Source organism: Lepidochelys kempii, chromosome 4 (genome assembly GCF_965140285.1).
Source record: "Lepidochelys kempii isolate rLepKem1 chromosome 4, rLepKem1.hap1, whole genome shotgun sequence".
Classification (NCBI taxonomy): Eukaryota; Metazoa; Chordata; order Testudines; family Cheloniidae; genus Lepidochelys; species Lepidochelys kempii.
Window position 1 is genome coordinate 140,056,711 of NC_136383.1, and position 12,084 is coordinate 140,068,794.

The following is a 12,084-nucleotide window of genomic DNA, read 5'->3' on the forward strand; positions in this document are numbered from 1 at the left end:
CACTACGCCCACAGCCACTGCAGCGCTTCCCAGAAGCAGAGCCCACGTGATCTTCCAGCAGGGACCTGCCAGCCAGGTCAAGCACACTCTGCAGCTGACTCCCACCAGTCCCCTGGTGCTTCCAGCCCATGCAAACCTCCCTGCTCCTCTTGGCCTTTTTTTAAGATTTACAACACACGGTTTTAGCAGGGCAAAGAAAGGCGACAGGAGAGCTGCGACCGAGCATGGAGCCGACGAGCGATTGAGACGGGCATTCGAGGCTGGGGAAATAGTGGGAAAAGGAAACTCTGTGGCTAGCAAACGAAACAGTGAGCGAGTCCCGACCTTACCTAGAGCAGAGCCGTCACTCTGCTATCACGCAATGCTACCCCCTAAAGCTGCTATGCACGACAATCCCGCTGGCCCCCCCCCGGGCCACTCAGTGCCGTGCTCCTACCAACGGCCACCCCAAAATGCAGCACAGCTGACCAAAGACCCTGAGAACTGCCGCCCTGCTGATCCGAGATGCCCTGGCTGTGGGTGGATTACAGACGGCTGCCCAGCATGGCAGAGCATGGTGGGTGAGGGCTTTCTTTATTGATTATTTGGTAAGAATGTTCCCAGAAAGCGAAAGCTCATGAATCCCTGTGCAGCGCTCACATAAGGTTTGTGAGTCAGGTGACAAAGCCCCCAGCACTGGCTACAAATAGTCAGCGATGGCGTTGAAATGTTTGCCACCAATCCGTAGGCTGGACAGTGTTTGCACGTGGAGGGAGGATGGTCCAGTGGTTGGTTAAGGCACTGGCACTGGTGAATTTCCTGCTCTGCCATGGATTTCCTGTGTGCCCATGGGCAAGTCCCTTAGTCTCGCTCTCTGCCTCAGTTTCCCCATTTGTACAATGGGGATGATAGCACTGCCCTGCCTCCCAGGCGTGTGCAGAGATCAAGACATTTAAAACAGGTTGTAAAGTGCTTTAAGGTTGTCAGATGAAAAGCACTGTATGAGAAACAGACATGGGCTTTATTTTATTATTTATTTACTATTCCATTCCCCCTCCCCACATGCAATTGCTCCACTATCTATCTCTCCATCATGTTGTCAGGGAGGAGCAGTACCCTTCGCCCAGCCCATGTTCAATAATGCACAAGTGGGTAGGTGCATCGTGGAGGATTTTGCCTTCCTTGGAAGTATCAGCTATTGGCTGCTGCTAGAAGCAGGAGGCTATGGGTCAATGGTCTGACCCAGAGTAGCAGCCCCATGCTCCCAAGGATACCTGCATTCTATCCCACCCCGGCTGCACTGGGGGTATGCAGCGATCTGGTGACAAGCGCTTAACACATGGGACTGGGGCAGAGGGGGGGTCAGTGCAAGGCTGTAGCGTCCCTGTGAGTGTCTGTGTGACAATGTTTGATTGGTTTTTAACTTTGCATACTTTGATATGAGCCTTCCAGGATGGCAATCCATGTTCATTCTTCAATTCTTCATTCTTCTTGTGCATTTCCTCTCTCACCAACTCATTTCTACAGGGCTTTCATCACCTCCTGGAAGATGCTACATCACGTCTTGACAAGATAACAGGCCAGAAAACATAGGCGTAATCTCCAGATGGAGGCCTCCCTCCGGCTCGGGGTCAGTGATACAATCACAGAGGAGAAACCTGGGAGTGGATGTGAAATCTCCCTGTCCTTAATGACCCCACAGCTGTCCTAGAGCCACAGGTCATCCAAGCACTGCCCAGGTAACGGGATCCCGGATGGTGACCACAATCCTGCAGGTAAATTGAATCTCTAAGATCACCCCTGAACTTGATCCATCAAATCCACACACCCTTCTTGGCTATGGTGGGGGTGTTTTTTTGTTTTTTTGTTTTTTTAAGTTCTATGTTGCAGTCCTAAGTAATGGAGCATAATCAGTGTGTGCACAAAACAGGTCATTTCCTAATCACAGGCACATTCTGGAATCCGTCCGAAAGTCTGGTCAATGCCTTGTGAACTTGCCAGAGCCTGAATTCTTAGCAAATTCCCCCGGCAGTCACTGGAATGCAAACCCCATTCCTCTCTAGTCCTCTCTCCCATCTCACTTGCAGCAGTGTCCTTTGCTCTGGGCCTCCAATAATGTAATCTTGCTTCCCTTGTAGCCAGTCAGAAGGCTGCTGCAAAGACCATTTTCCTAGCCCATCACTTTGGCCACATCACCCCTCTGAGTCCTACCACTGGCTCCCCCTTCTCTGTCACATCCAAGGTAAGCTGCCCGTCTTCACATTCAAGGGCCTCCACATTCTATCCCCAGCTGACCTCCCATCTCTCATTCGCTATCAAGATGTCCACTCCTGCCTCCCATCGGCCCTTGGCTGCAGCCTCCATCGCCCACTTGTTACATTTGCAAACAAGCCCCTTCATGGTTTCTCCCCTGCTCCCCACAAACATCCACAAAACCACCTCGTTATCCTACTCCAAATCCCTCCTTAAAGCCCTGCTTTGCCGTGAGGTCTCCAAACCCCTTCGTCACAGCTGATGTGCTGGTGTGAAGAGACCACCGCCCGTCATGTTGACCGATATTATTCCATATTTTCCCTGTGCTCCCCCATTGGTCTGTATCTATTTGTTGTCTCTTGTCTTATGCTGAAATTTCAAGCTCTCTGGGACAGGGACCGTCTCTTGTTCTGCCCAGCACTATGGGGTCCCGGTCCAGGACTCGGACTGCTCGGCGCTATGGGAATACAAATAATAATAGTCAACCAGCAGTAATCTCCACTGGAAACAATGGGATTCTGTTCTTATTGGTTCCCCCTGGGAGTCAGTCCGAGGCAGTCTTCAGCAAAGACGTGGTTCTTGTCAATTTCAACCACGGACCTTAGGCAGGGGCAAAGATGCCAGCGAGGAGACGTGCCCGTGCTGGCACTGAACCAAGTACAGAAGCGTAGCCATGGCACTGCAAGGAGCAGAAGGGGCTAGCCCCCAAGGCCATCCAAGCCCCTAGCGCATGCTCAGGGTGGCCAGCCCCTCCCGCCACTCGCACTGCCATGGCTGCATGCTATTCTTAGCACGCTAGCTCGCTCGGAGCAAGCCTGGGGTAGGTCTCCTCGAGCTGGAATTCACACCTCCGGCGGGATGGGTCATTAGGAACTGTTGCTGGCTGGTCCTCGGAAGGCCTGGCGGGAAACCTGGGTTTCCGGCACAAGTTCACAAGGTTAGACAGCTGAAAGGCATCAGAGTGGAGCAGGTGGTGGTGTGCTAATGAAGCCCACAGACCACAGCCTTCTTCTCTAATCAGGTCAGGACTAAATGTCCCTTGTCAAGAGATTCCAGCCAGGTCATTCAGGAGCCAACCCCGCCCAGGAGCGGAGCATCCTCAGCTCCGTTCCCATTGACTTCTAGCATCAAGAGGTGCTCAGCACCTTCCTGGATTGGGCCCTTGGTGATCCAATCAGACCACCATGTAAAATGCCACCAAAGTTCCTGACTTTGCTCTGCTACTATCTCCTAAGGTGGGCATTATCTTGGACCAGCCCTGTCTCTAGATCCTCACATCCAGGCTATGGCTAAATCTTCCCGATTAGTTCCTGCCTACCACCTCTAAGATCCAGCCTTTCCTCTCCATCCACATGGCTAAAACGGTCATCCACATGTAACCCTTCTGCCAGGCCAAGTTGATAGCAGCAAGGGCTGGGTTCAGTGCACAGGGGCTCCCTCTCATCAAAGCAAATGCAAAACTGGCTCGAGCCCCCACCCAGTGACCTGGGAAAATCTTACACACCCCCTGGGAGCCTCAAAGAAGCAATACTTCCCCTCTGGCAAGCACAGAGTCTTGGTGTAGTAGAGAATCTTTAATAACATGAGGTAAACGACATCAGCATTAAATTGGGGAAACACCACAACTAGTGTTCATTAACCAAACCATGAGCAAAGACCCACCCCAGAAAATTGGGCCACATCCTTTCCCTCGGGTTCTTGAGTCCCAGAACCCAAACGTCTCTTGAGTCCAGCAATCCACAAATCACCCAAAGTCCAAAAACGTCCAGCCCCAGAGTTCAAAAGTTCATCTGCAGAGTGTTACTCCCCAGTCTGGCTAAAATGTGCCTGGGTGTGGGGGGAAAGAGGCAAGGGGGCACCTTACGTGTCCTGAAGCTGACTGCCCCACAGGGCTCTGCTCTGCTACGCTGTCTCACGAACGGCTCTGCTCCACCACGACCGGCTCCGCTCACCTAACCATCTCACGAACAGCTCTGCTCACCTCGCCGTCTCACGAACACTCCGCCAGCCTATCCACGAACAGCACCGCTGCGCTCTAGATCTTCCGGCTCCCCACTACTCGACACAGTGCTCAGTGATTCCAGCTCATAGTAGTGGGAGCCTTAGTGCTGGTGCACCATAAGGCCAAAGTGAATGCAGCACAGTACCTGTAGCAAGACTCTTAATAGACCCAAAATTAGCTCTGACATTCCACAATGGAGAGAGAAAGAGGTGCAATTGGTGCTTCAGGCCCTCACAGAGGGGCCCACACCACCAGGTACTAATACCTGTCTCAAGTCACAGAGTTTTGGAACCCATGTCCCTTGCCTAGCGAGTGCTACTCAGTTGATGGTGAGTCCCTCCATCATAACAAAAGGCCAAGTATAGTTCCAAGCACAGTTCCCATAATCAGGGTAATAACAATTTATTCTTCCTGACCCAATAACAGAGACACTGGGGATCCCACAACAGCCAAAGTGACCACTTGGGCAGTTATGGCCTCATTCTAGGCGGGGTGGGTGTGCCTATGCAAATGAGATCAGCCCCTGAAGTTCTTTTCCACAACTTGCCACACCTCACCACCAGATGTCAGGGTGGAGCCCATCCTGACTCTGCTTACACACACCCTCATCATCTTGTGTCTGGAATATCTGCTCCAGAGACCCAATCTCACCACCACCACAAGAATCGGGGAACTTATGCTCACCAATGTCTATAAGCCGCCATGTTGCAACCGGCCCATGCTGGCTCTACCAAGTCACAGCAACCCTTCCATATGGGCTGGAGACGTCTATAGCCATCAGACATCCTGGGGTTATGACAACAACGATACCACGGGCGAACAGCTCCTTGAATGGGCCTCGAATTAAGACAGCTCCCTGCTCTTGGATCCTATGCAGCCAGGCACTTTCCATTCCACAAGAGTGTCCCCGGACTTGTGTTCTGGGAACACGACATGAAGCACATGGCCTCTGGTGGTGAAATAAACTCACGGTGATGCTTTTCCACATAGCAACCCCGGCCTGTCGTCACAGAGCGTGGTCTCCAAGCCTACCTAATTACATCGCTCCCAAAGCCACGCTAGAGCTTTCGGAGGGCCGATTGGAATGGCTGCCTGGAAACAGCGGTTTGCTGAACATCTACAGACGTAACCAACTACAACGGGGCATCAGCCTCCTCAAAGTGGCCATGAAAAGGAGCATCCCCCGCGACTGCAGGAAAGCCCCAGCGCCCCCTGCTGGTTGGCATACAGGGCAATGCTGCTACTGGACTCCCATGAATAAAAGCTGTGCAGGGCCTAGATTTCTCCCACTCGAGCCGGAAGGCCTGGAGGCTTCTCCACAATCTGGGCGATGCTAACCCTTCCCAAAGCTGTATCGCTCCCTGTCCGACCTCCAGCAACATCGAACCTATCGAAGCTGTTCACTAGAGAAGGCTCAGACAAGGCCAAAGGGTGCACCAACCTTGGCCAGGCTACAGGTGCAGCTGGCATCTTCCCAAAATTTCTGGAAAACCTAGGTCAGTTTATTGGCTGACCTGCTTCCTTACCAGTGTGCATGCCTTTGTCCAAATGGCCAAGATATGAGGCAACAGTCAAAAAACATCACTGTCCTGAAACCAGGGAAAGCAGCCAAGAATCAGAAAGACTCCCGGCTGATATCATTACTATGTGTAACGTATGCCTCTTGGAAAGGATGCTGCTCCAGAGACTTACATCCACCTCTGAGGACTACATCCCGAAAGAACAAGTTGGGTTTGAACTGGGGCAATGCACCTGTGATTAGGTAATCAGACCGATGATCTACATCAAATCCGGCTACTAACCCAGGCTCAAAACAGCCACTGCTTTTGTGGACCTGTCCTCGGAATAAGACACGGTTTGGCAAGATGGCCCGCTTCTGAAAATGTCAAAAATCGCACGTTGCAGAACATTGCACAGACTGACCGTTTTGCTCACCAGCTGTAAGTGTTGCAGATGTATAACAGAAGAGACCAACAGACCTCATCTACTGAGCAATAGACTTCCACAGGGATCGGCCTTGGTACCATCACTCTTCAATACTTGTATCAGCGACACGTGATCAACCCAGTCATGGAAAATTGTCTACGCAGGCGATCTTGCACTTGCCATCCAGTGAGCTCTTCCCCCCAAGCGGAACGCATCCTCCTAGAAAATCTGAAACCCCTGGAGAAATACTACTGGCTCTGACGACGCCAACCAAAGCCTCAAAAAACAGCTCTCTCCGCATTCCACCATGAGGCAAAGACTTGCCCGACTGCATACTCAGGCACAAGATTTTCCAAAATATCTTGGAATGGTTCTGGGTTGGAGCCCTACATACCACCAATGTTTGGTGAAGACTGTTGCCCAGATAAAGGCTAGGAACAATATAATCCACAAACTAGCCAGGACCGGTTGGAGAGTAGATGCTCACACTTCGCAGACAGCTACCTTGGCCATCATCATCTTAGTAGCCGAATATTGCAGGCCAGTATGGGTAGGTAGCATGTATAGAACACTTGTCAACGTGCAACTGAACTCTGCTGTCAGAAATGTCACGGGAGAGCTGGAGTCAGCACCTACCGCCCAGCTTCCCATTCTCGTGCATATCTTACCACTATGCCGCCCAAGAGAAGCAGAGATAATGCAAGAGTATGACTTCACGATAATGAACCCAAACTCACCCCTCTATGAAGATCTCCAAGGCCCCCCAAAATCCCACCTTAAGTCCAGGAAGCCCTTCTGGTTAGCAGCCAAAGCTCTCAAAACCTGTGGACTATCACCAAAAGAGAAGTGGTGGAGGCTGTGGGGAAATAGTGGGGCCGAGAATCAATACTTGATTACAGTTCCCACAAAGCAACCACCTGGCTTCACCATGCCACGTAAGATGTGGATCACAACAAACTGCATCAGAACCTCACACAGGCATTGCAATTCCCTACTACACAAATGGACAGTGAAGGACAGCCCAATATGTGAATGTGGAGAAGACCTCCAAATCATGGAACATCTAGTGAACTGCTGCCCTCTAAGATCCTTCTTTGGAGGGACAGCTTTGATTAATTCCATGTCACTGGAAGCCGTAGAGTGGATGGCAGCCATGGACATCACCCTTTAATGTTGCTTTTCAAGATGCCATATGAAAGAAGAAGATTAGATTCATAGATACATAGACCAAAGGGACCATTCTGATCATCTAGTCTGACCTCCTGAATTACACAAGCCCTGGAACTTCCCTAAATTATTTGTGTTGGAAAGAGAGCATAGATTTTAGAAAACCGTGCAATCTTGGTTTAAAATCGTCAGTGATGGAGAATATACCACAACCCTCGGTAACTTGTTCCAATGGTTACTTACCCTCACTTGTCCAAAATTTGGGCCTTATTTTTAATCTGAATTTCTCTAGTGTCAACTTCCCATCCTTTGGATCTTGTTCTGCCATTGTCTGCTAGATTACGCACCCTGTAGTATCAAATATCTGTTCCCCATGTCGGGATGTCTGGACTGTATTCAAGTTACCCTGAACCTTCTCTGTTACCCTCAACAGATTGTCCTTGAGCCTCTCACTATCGGGCAAGTTTTCTAATGCTGTAATCATTCTAGTGGCTCTTCTCTGACTCCTCTCCAATTTATCAGCATCCTTGAATTGTGGGCACGAGAACCGGACACCTTGTTCAAATAGTAGTCGCACCAGTGCCACACACAGACGAGGAGCAGAGAGGTTATTTTACCTCTAGGAGTCCCCTTTTTATACATCCCCGGGTTGCATGAAACCTTTTTGGCCACAGCATCGTACTGGGAGGTCAGGTTCAGCTGAGTCTCCACCATATCCCCAAATCTTTTTCAGCGTCACTGCTTCCCAGGATAGAATCCCCCTCCTGTAGGTCTGGCCTGCATGCTTTGTCCCTAATACATTTAACCGTATTAAAATATGTATTGCTTGCTTATGACCAGTTTACCATCCAGATTGCTCTGAGTCAGTGACATGTTGTCGTCGTTATTTATCATTCCCCTGATTTTTGTGTCCTCTGCAAACTTTACCAGGGATGATGAGTCTATGTTTTGTATTCGGGAGTACCGTTTTTATAGCTTCCTAGATTCCAAGGCCAGAAGGAACCACTGTAATCATCTAATCTGACCTCCTGTACCACACAGGCCAGAGAACTGCCCCACAAAAATTCCTAGAGCAGATCTTTTAGAAAAACATCCAAACTTGATTTTAAAATTGGCAGTGATGGAGAATCTACCACGATCCTTGGCAAGTTGTTCCAATGGTTATTCACTCTCACTGTTAAAAAATGCACGCCTTATTTCCGGTCTGAATTTGTCTAGCTGCAACTTCCAGCCATTGGCTCATATTAGACCTTTCTCTGCTAGATTGAAGAGCCCATTGTTAAATATTTGTTCCCCGTGTAGATACTTGTAGACTGTGATCAAGCCACCGCATAACCTTCTCTGTTTAAACCAAACAGATTGAGCTCCTTGAGTCTCTCGCTATAAGGCAGGTTTGCTAATCCTTTAATTGTTATCGTGGCTCTTCTTTGACCCCTCTCTAATTTATCAACATCCTTCTTGAACTGTGGACACCAGAACTGGACCCACTATTCCAACAACGGTCACACCAGTGCCAAATACAGAGGTAAAATCACCTCTCCACTCCTACTCGAGAGTCCCTTGTTTATGCAGCCCAGGATCACATTAGCTCTTTTGGCCACCGCATCACACTGAGACCTCATGTTCAGCTGAGTATGCTCCCATGGGCAGAGTGTGAACCCCCCCTTTGGAGGGGCTAGACCCCAGCCCCATCCCTTTAGCCTGAGGTCCTGCCCCCCTCCCTGCTGGAGCCCCAAGCCCCCCACCATGGCCAAAGAAGTCCCACTCCAGCCAGCCTGAATCCCAGCCAACCCACTGGCCCGGCCAGCCTGCCCCAGCTGGCCCACCCCAGCCCCGGAGCACTGGGCAGCCCAAGCCCCAGAGCGCCAGGTGGCCCCAGCCCCAGCCAGTTGGCTTGAGCACCAGCCCCAGCTACCCCAAGTCCCAGCCCGCAGGCCAGCCTGCCCCAGCCCCAGCCCCTACCCGCTTCTAGAGGCTGAACAAGGGCGGGAAAAGGAACAGCCTGAGCTGGGGCCATGGGAGAAGAGCGGGAAGCAAGAGGGGCCTCGGGGCAGAGCGTGGGCAGGGCCTCGCCTAGCTGTTTGGGGAGGCTTCGCCTCCCCTGCCCTGCGATACCTGCTGCCCATGTATACTCCACAACCCGCAAGTCCTCTTCAGAATCCCTAATTCCCAGGAGAGAGTCCACCATCCTGTAAGTGTGGCCCACACCATTTGTTCCTAGGTGGGTGACTTTCCATCTGGCTGCGTTGACCTGCAGATTGTTTGCTTGCTCCCGGTTTACCGAGCGACCCGGATCGCTCTGGATCAGTGACCCGTCCCCTTCATTATTTCCCACTCCCCCAGTTTTTGGGTCATCTGCAAACTTTATCAGTGATGATTTTGTGTTTTCTTCCAGGTCATGGATAAGTGTTAACTAGCACGGGGCCAAGAATCAATCTCGGCGGGACCCCACCAAAAACACACTCACTGAGTGCTGATTCCCCATTGACGATGACATTTTGAGACCGATGCTAGCTAGTTTTTCATCCATTTCATGTGTGCCATGTTGACTTTCGTATCACTCTATTTTCCTACTCAAAATGTCATGGGCTACCAAGTTAAACACCTGACAGAAATCTAGGTCGGTTGCATCCACACCATCACCTGTACCAACCAAACTTGTCATCGAATTTCTTTAAAAAGGTATCGATTTGACTACTCAGCGCCCTTTCCCCTGGCCCTGACCAATGCAGTCTTGCCCCACACATTTCCATTGAAAACGATGCAGCAAAGATCATTTTCCTGGCACGTCGCTTGGTCCATGTCACCCCTCTCTTTGCATCCCTCCACTGGTTCCCCCTTTTCCATCCCATCTAACTACTTGCCTTCGCTTTCAAGGCCCTTCATGGCCTATCACCTCTCAGACGCTGTGTTGACTCCCGTCTTTGCTTTGCCTGCAATGCCAGTCTGCATCACCCCCTCGGGTTCCATTTTCAGGCTAGCACCTTTGTGCTTGTTGTTCCATGTTTGTGCAGCGCCCGGCACAGTGCGGCCCTGGGGCCTGAGAGCGACCTCTAGATGCTATTGCCGTACGAGAACAAATCCTATCTCGGCCCAGGCGTGACAGTGCGGTGTAAATGGAGCCTGGTTTATTGCTCCTGTTGTGTTAAGGACACACTGGGATTCTTTCTAGGCTCTTAGCCTGGTCTTGAATCCAGTATGTGATGATTAGCGGTAAATAGGCCCAATGGCCTGTGATGGGACACTAGATAGGGGGGGATCTGAGTTATGACAGAGAATTCTTCCTGGGTGTCTGGCTGGTGAGTCTTGCCCACATGCTCAGGGTTCAGCTGATCATCATATTTGGGGTCAGGAAGGAATTTTTCTCCAGGGCAGATTGGAAGAGGCCCTGGAGGTTTTTTTGCCTTCCTCTGCAGCGTGGGGCACGAGTCACTTGCTGGACGATTCTCTGCACCTTGAAGTCTTTAAACCACGAGCTGAGGACTTCAGTAGCTCAGACATAGGTTAAGGGTTTGTTGCAGGAGCGGGTGGGTGGGTGAGATTCTGCAGCCTGCATTGTGCAGGAGGTCAGACTAGATGATCATAATGGTCCCTTTTGACCTTAAAGTCTATGAGTCTATGATTACCCTCCCCCCCACACACACCCCAGCCCCCAGCCAAGAATCTCCACACACTTTGCCAGCACTGATGAATTCCATCTCATGACCTCCCTGGGAGGGCGGTATCATAATCCCCATTGTACAGGGGGGCGGGCGGGACACGGAGCTTAATTGACATGCTGAAGGCCACTGAACGAGTTAGCAGGAGAGCTGGAAACAGGACCCAGAAATCCTGATTCCCAGTCCAATGCCTTAACCGCAAGGTCACCCTCCCCCTGGGAAAATGCTGAGCAGGTATGGGCAGGCCTGGAGTCTGGCTGTATGAGAGGGCAGAGTGCAAATCTTTACCCTCACCCCACCACACAGCATGCAGGGGGCAGAGCAGGTGGTTGTGTTAGACAGGGCAAGCCACTGCCACAGTGAGGGCCACAGGATGGATGGATGGAGAGATGGATAGAGGTGCGTTGGGATGAAGGGATAGAGAGATGGATGGATGGAGGTACATGGGGATGGATGGATAGAGAGGCGGATGGATGGATAGAAGTGATCTGTGGATAGGTGCATGGGGATGAAGGGATAGAGAGATGGATGGATAGAGGTACGTGGGGATGAAGGGACAGAGAGAAGGATGAATGGAGGTACATGGGGATGGATGCATAGAGGTGGATGGATGGATAGAGGTGATCTAAGGATAGAAGTGCATGGGGATGGATGGACAGATGGATAGAGGTACATGGGGATGGATGGATGGAGGGATGGATAGAGGTGCAGGGGATGGAGGGATGGATAGAGGGATAGAGGGATGGATAGAGAGATGGACAGATGGAGGTACATGGGGATGGATGGATAGAGGTGGACAGATGGATAGAAGTGCTCTATGGATAGAGGTGCATGGGGATGGATGGACAGAGGGATGGATGGATAGAAGTGCATGAGGATGAAGGGATGGATGGATGGATAGAGGTGCATGGGGATGGACGGATACTTTGGACCCTCAGCCTCTTTATCCCTCCCTCAATTTCTAGCATACCCATCTCCATGCTGCCCAGGCCCCACTGGATGTGTTGGGAGCCTCTTATCACTGGCCGATCTCTTCCCCCCCCCCTCCACAGTCTTAGCAGGGCACAGCGCCCAGCGGATCCTTCAACAGGGAAGGAA